The 6,559-nt window shown below is 38.8% G+C and overlaps 1 non-coding gene across 1 annotated transcript; it reads left to right on the top strand.

Annotated features, from left to right (window-relative positions):
* Positions 1-5,064: 5,064 nt before the first annotated feature.
* LOC117280085 (small nucleolar RNA R71) lies at positions 5,065-5,171 on the top strand. The gene has a single exon (XR_004510545.1). It is a non-coding gene; the product is annotated as a small nucleolar RNA R71 (small nucleolar RNA).
* Positions 5,172-6,559: the final 1,388 nt, after the last annotated feature.

The raw sequence follows: 6,559 nt of genomic DNA on the forward strand, positions 1-6,559 counted from the left end.
CTACTAAACCTGCTCATGACTCCTGAGACCTATGTCACCTAAAGCTCTGATACCAACTTGTCACAACCCAAAATCAACCGTCGTGATGGCGCCTATCGTAGAACTAGGTCAGCCTCAACTCAACAACCCAGCACCAACAGCACTAAGTATGAAAACGTTAACGAAAGCATTCAACATTTAAGAAACACTATTTAAAATATATGAAAATCTCAAAGCGATACAATCCAGCCCAAAACCAGGGTGTCACTAAGTACATGAGCATCTAGATAAAAAATACAGTCCACTATAGTGTCTAGAGATATAACTGAAAGTACGACAAAGATAAAGAAGGAGAGTCAAGGCTCGCGAACACCGTACAACTACCTTGATAGTCCCCCAAAACTCTAGGATCCTTAATCAGCAACCGCCTCTACGACCGGTATCATCTGGATCTGCACACGAGGTGTAGAGGGTAATGTGAGTACACCAACTCAGTAAGTAACAAGTTCAAACTTTGGACTGAAAGGTAGTGACGAACTCAACTGGTACAGATAAAATAGAAATAATTGAACAGAAACATAGGCATGCTTTCAATTAAATAGGCAACTCAAATAGTAAAGTGAAGTAGAACCGAACAGTGTAAAGAATATTAATCTGTTATCCCTACATGCCAATGCACATACTGTATGTCATGCACCATGCTGTCGGCCTCATATGATCACACTCTCAAATGCTCAACCACTTGGTACTGTATATGGCCCATACGGCCTATGGAAGATCCATCCCAGAACATATACATCACTGACTATAAGTCAGCCAATACCGAGGAAGGCCAATCCAGCCCTGTGGAGAAGATCCATCTCCAGGTATCAAGTACTTCGGACAAGATCCATGTCCAGGGAAGATCCATCCCTCAATAATATCAACTGTGCTCACTGGGGGTGTGTTACAGACTCCAGAGGGGCTCTTACAGTCCAAGCGCTATCATAATCATCAATATATCCACTGCGGCGTGCAGCCCGATCCCATAACTGTCACTCATAACCAGGCACTCGGCCTCACTCAGTCATCAACCTCTCTAGTCTCACCAAGGGCTCACAATGTCATGGAAAATACCTGGAACAGTGATATGATGAATCAATAATTAACTGAGACCGAGGTATGATATAAAAATGCATGATCATGACTGAGTATGAAATAGTAAATGGAAACTAGTGATATGACAGCAAGAAACAACCGCTATGGGTCTAAACAATACCGGCACAAAACCTAAACATGATATCTAGCATGATTTACAGTTAAACTACTTTATCACATGATGAAAACATGGATATCAACAGGATGGAGTCACTAAACGGTTCCACGGAATCACCCAAGTCACAATTCTCACGGTGCACGCCCGCACGCCCGTCACTTGGCATGTGCATCACCTCAATACCAATCACATAACACATAACTTGGGGTTTCAAACCCTCAGAACAAAGTTTGAAAGCGTTACTTGACTCAACTCAAGCCAACCGGAATGCCCTTGCCTCTCAAACAGCCGCCAAACATCCCAAATCTAGCTACAAGCAATACAATACGATCAATATACGCTAATGGAATGAATTCCACAAGAAAAACTACCAATTCGGACCAAAAACCCAAAATTGACTCAAATCCCCCCTCCCCCGGGCCCACGACTCGAAATTGGGTAAAAATCACAAATTACAAATACCCATTCACTCACGAGTCCAACCATACTAGTTTCACTCAAATCCGTCTTCGAATCGACATTCAAATCCCAAAATTTTATTTTATGAAGTTTCTACAAATTTTTCCAAATTTCCACCTCAAAGTACTAATTAGATGATGAAATCATTGATATATTCATGTATATTAGCCAAATTCTATATCTTGTGCCAAAATACATCAAATCAATTTGGAATGACTTTAAATTTTGCACACAAGTCCAAAATTACCATACGGAGCTATTGGAATCATCAAAACTCTATTCCGGGGTTGTTTACACATAAGACAGCATCCAGTCAACTATTTCAACTTGAGCTTCCAACATGAAATTCATTCTTCTAAGCTAACTCCGAAATACCTTAAAACCAAAACCGACAATTTACACAAGTCGTAATACCTCGTAGGAAGTTATTCAAGACTTCATATAGTTTAAAGGAGCGTAAATGCTCAAAACGACCGGTCGGGTCATTACAACTTTAATATATACATTTCATTGTTCAAAACCCCACACTTATGTCAAACCATAACTCCACCTTCACATAATTATACATCAACTCCCTACTTCTTTATGCACAATTACATCAAGAGTCACCACTATCAAAGAATATTTTGCACAACAATACAACTATTTTTATTCTTTTCTTACTCTTACGTTTTCAAAATAGTGCACCTTCTTTCTTATTTCAATAGTTTCACTCAAACGCCAAACCAACCACCCCACACTTCACTTTTATAAAGTTCATATCAAATTCAAGTGATCACGAGAGGTACAAGGTTCAAATAGATGGTCAATTCAAATAAATGGTTAGGTCTTGTAATGTGATTTCCAAAAAAACGGGATTATAGGTTCAAAAGGGTTAACTACGATATATAACAATTAGGTGGGTAAAAGCATATAGCTGGCTCAACAAAGAAATGCCTAAGTCACTTCCAAGACTGAATAAAACTACTATTACACTTCATAAACACACAGGGCAAGTTCTAGACATCAAATGCAATGCACAGAATAACACAAAACCTCACACACACATGGCACATAACTCACTCAGGATTGTACTATGAAGACACTCTAGTCAAATCAGTTAAGTAAAGTTAAGATCATACAGTTTAAGGTACTTATACAAGAGTCAAAAACTAAGCCTAAGCGTCACAACTAAAGTACTCACTATTCTCAAGGTATAATAGAGTCAAGAAATATTGACTTCAATTCATTTCATAGCACAAGGTTTCTTACTACTCTACAAAATAAAAACTAACTACACCCGGTTCAAGCAAGACCCTTAAAAAAGAACCGCAACACAAAGAAAAACCAAGGGGGAATTATTACACTACCTAACAAAAGAAAATTATTTTGTCTTTTTCCTTTTTTAATACCTCAAGAAACCTGCCGAATGATATCCATCGTCGAAAAAAATTGAATTTTTTTCAATTTTTATGGTTTTTTCAATTTTCCAACTACTACAACTAACAAAACTAACACATATACATACAATATACAATTATCACCCACCCCACACTTTAAGTTGTGGCATGTCTCCATGACACACAATTAAAAAGTATAAGGTAGAGGAAACTTTCCTGAATATCTAATCGGGGTCTAAGTCGAAGTCGGGCTCCATTCCTCGCGCCCGAACTAATGCGCACATACGTGCAGACAGTCTTTTCTCTATATTTTTGGGGTACACCCCACACTTATCTTTCTCGCTCACCGCAACCTTCTCTTTTAAGCCCTTCACTTTTCACTCAACACTCGCAGCTGGTTTTTCTTCTTGCACCCCCTTTTCTACATCCATCTTGAAAGTCACATTTTCCTCACCCACTCTAAGCATGAGTTTCCTCTCATGTATATCTAATATAGCTCTATTGATCTCTAAGAAATGGTCTTCCTAGGATGAGGGGGACCTCCTTGTTCTCCTCCATATTCACAGCTATAAAGTCTATAAGAAATACAAACTTATCTACCCGAATTAACACATCTTCCACTATCTCCTCGGGTGTTATAGTCGTTTGGTCTGCCAGCTGCAAAGATATTGGAACCGACCTCATCTCTCCAATCTCCTTCTCTAGTTTCCTGTAAATAGATAGAGGCATTAAGTTAATTAAGGAACTAGAATCACATAAAGACTTATCAAAAATTATAGTTCCTAATGAGCAAGGTATAGTAAAACTCCCTGGATCTTCACATTTTTGTGGGAGTTTATTTTGCAATATCACGTTGTATGCTTCGTGAGCTTCACCACTGCGGTCTCCTCTATTTTCCTCTTCTTCGTAAGGATCTCTTTCAAGAATTTGGCATAAGAAGCCATTTGTGAGAGCACTTCTGTGAATGGTAAGTTCACATGAACCTGTTTCACCACATCCAGAAATTTCTCAAACTGCTTATCCAGCTTTTATCTACATAGCTTTTGAGGGAAAGGTAAAGCAGACATATGTTTTCTCTCCTCATGTTCCTCCCTTCTTGATTTTTCTTACTTCTTCTTCTTCTTCTTCTTCTTCTTCTTCTCAGTTTTTATCGGGCCTTTCTTCTTCTTGTCATCATCAGTTTTTAGCTGCTCCCCACTTTATTTTGCAAGTATCACATCTTTTTGGATCGAGGTGGGATCTTTCAACACCTACTCCCTTCTCAAGGTCACAACATTCATTATTTCTTTGGAATTCTTTTCTGTATCAACGGGGAGAGTGACTGGAACCCTCTCAGATAATATTGTTGCAATCTGTCCCACTTGCTTCTCCAAATTTCTAATTGCTGCCCCTTGTACTTCAAATCTTTCATCCATTTTCACAATGAAGGCCTTCATAAGATCATCTAAACTAGGCCGATTTGGCTGTTGAGGCTGAAACTGCTGCCTCAGCTGATTCATAAAACCAGGATCTCCTTGTCCCTGAAATCTGGGGTTGTTTTGTTGCCACGCATTTGCAGCACCCCCAGATGAACTCCATGAAACACTAAGGTGCTTCTGACCTATTGCATTAAAATTATAGTTCCCTACAGCATTCACTTCCTGAGTTGAGTCTTGACACTCATGAGTAGGGTGTCCTCTTCCACACATATCACAAGCTGCGTGAGGCTTATTTTGTATCTAGGCTAAGGTCAACTTCCATATTTCTTTGGCCATAGCATCAAGTTGTACCTACATAGATGTATTAGCATCAACCTGGTGAACACCCATCGATTTTCTTCCTTCGGCCCTCTCAGAGGGCCACTGATTTGCATATTCAGATAACTCATCAAGGATTATGACTATCTCCTTTGGAGTCTTCTTCCCGAATTGGCCTTTAGCTGCATTGCTCAATGTTCTACGCGAGTCCGGTGTCAATCCATCCCAAAAGTCCTAGAGTTGCATCCAGAGTTCAATTCCGCTATGTTGACACTTTCGAACAATCTCCTTAAACCTCTCCCATGCTTCAAAATCAGTTTCAGTATCTTTCTGGCAAAAGTTATGGATTTCTCTTCTAAACTTGCCCGTCTTAGCTGAGGAGAAATATTTATCAAGGAATTTTCTGGTCATCTCCTTGCAAGTTCTAATTGATCCCGTAGGCAAGCTTCGGAGCCATTATTTTGCATCATCCTTAAGAGAAAAGGGGAATGCCCTTAAATACAATGCATCTTGTGACATACCATTGTATTGAAAGGTGTTCATAATCTCCTCGAAGTCCATTAGATGTGTGTTTGGATCTTCGTTTGTCTTCTCTCTGAAGACACAACAATTCTGAAGAGTTTGAAGAAACCCTTGCTTCAATTCAAAATTGTCTGATACAATTGAGGGTGGTCTAACACTTGATAAACCTTGATTGTAGACCGGCCTAGCATAATCACCAAGTGGTCTCCCAGGTCCAGAAGCTATATTTCTGAACTGGTCTGCAGCCAAGGGTTGATTTTGAGCAATTCTTCGACCCCTTTCTTCTTCGTACGTAATCTGTGCATCTCTAATAGTTACTTCCTCAACATCCCGTGCAACTTGTTTTCTTTGTTGGGTTGCTTCTCTCGCAATCAAATCTACATTATCTTCACCGTTTCCAGCCATGAGTTCTTTGGTTGAGGATTGCCCAACCTTTTCTACCGCCTCGGTGAGATTTCTTTCCTTCCTTAGTTGTCGCAATTATTTTTTAATTTCTGGCTCGTATGGTAACACTTCCTTTGCAAAAGTTCTAGTCATGCACCACTCTGAACCTGTAACCTGCGCACAGTCAAAGAACACCAAACATAAAAAGAGAAACTAAAAGTAAAAAAAAAAAATTCCCAAATTAGCACTACAAACTATTTCAAACACTTTTGATTGTCAATCCCCAGCAACGGAGCTAAAATTTGACGACTGCAAAATACACACTTAAATTCTGCTCGTTAATCAAATTAAGTATAGTATAATATCGTATCCATAGGGGTTGGATTTAAACAGTATTCTCGTAGTTTCTAGAGTAGTTGCTATCCAAGATGATCAACAGTTGAGATTTATATGATGTCTAACTAAAATTAACTAAGAATCTAAAGCTATTCACTAATGACAATCGAAACAAGAAATAGGCAAAGAAGGTTTTCAATAGGAGAGGATAGGGTTTTGATAGGATAGGTGCAAGATAATTGTTTGGGATATAATTCTAGATAATTCACTTCTAATGTTCAAGTGAGTCTCTCGAATTCACTTAATTATTAGTTCAAACGTTCAGCAAAAACTTCTCTCTCGATTAAATTTTAACCTCACAATCTGAACTAATTTAAGCACCTGAAGATATGCAAGAATGCGTAGTGGATTGATCTTTAGAAAAACCTCTTTCGATTATTCCCCTAACTAGGTATAATCAATGATTCAACTAGTCTCTTTCGATCACCTATAAGAATCTATGAACTCAA

Source organism: Nicotiana tomentosiformis, chromosome 5 (genome assembly GCF_000390325.3).
Source record: "Nicotiana tomentosiformis chromosome 5, ASM39032v3, whole genome shotgun sequence".
NCBI classification, from domain to species: Eukaryota; Viridiplantae; Streptophyta; class Magnoliopsida; order Solanales; family Solanaceae; genus Nicotiana; species Nicotiana tomentosiformis.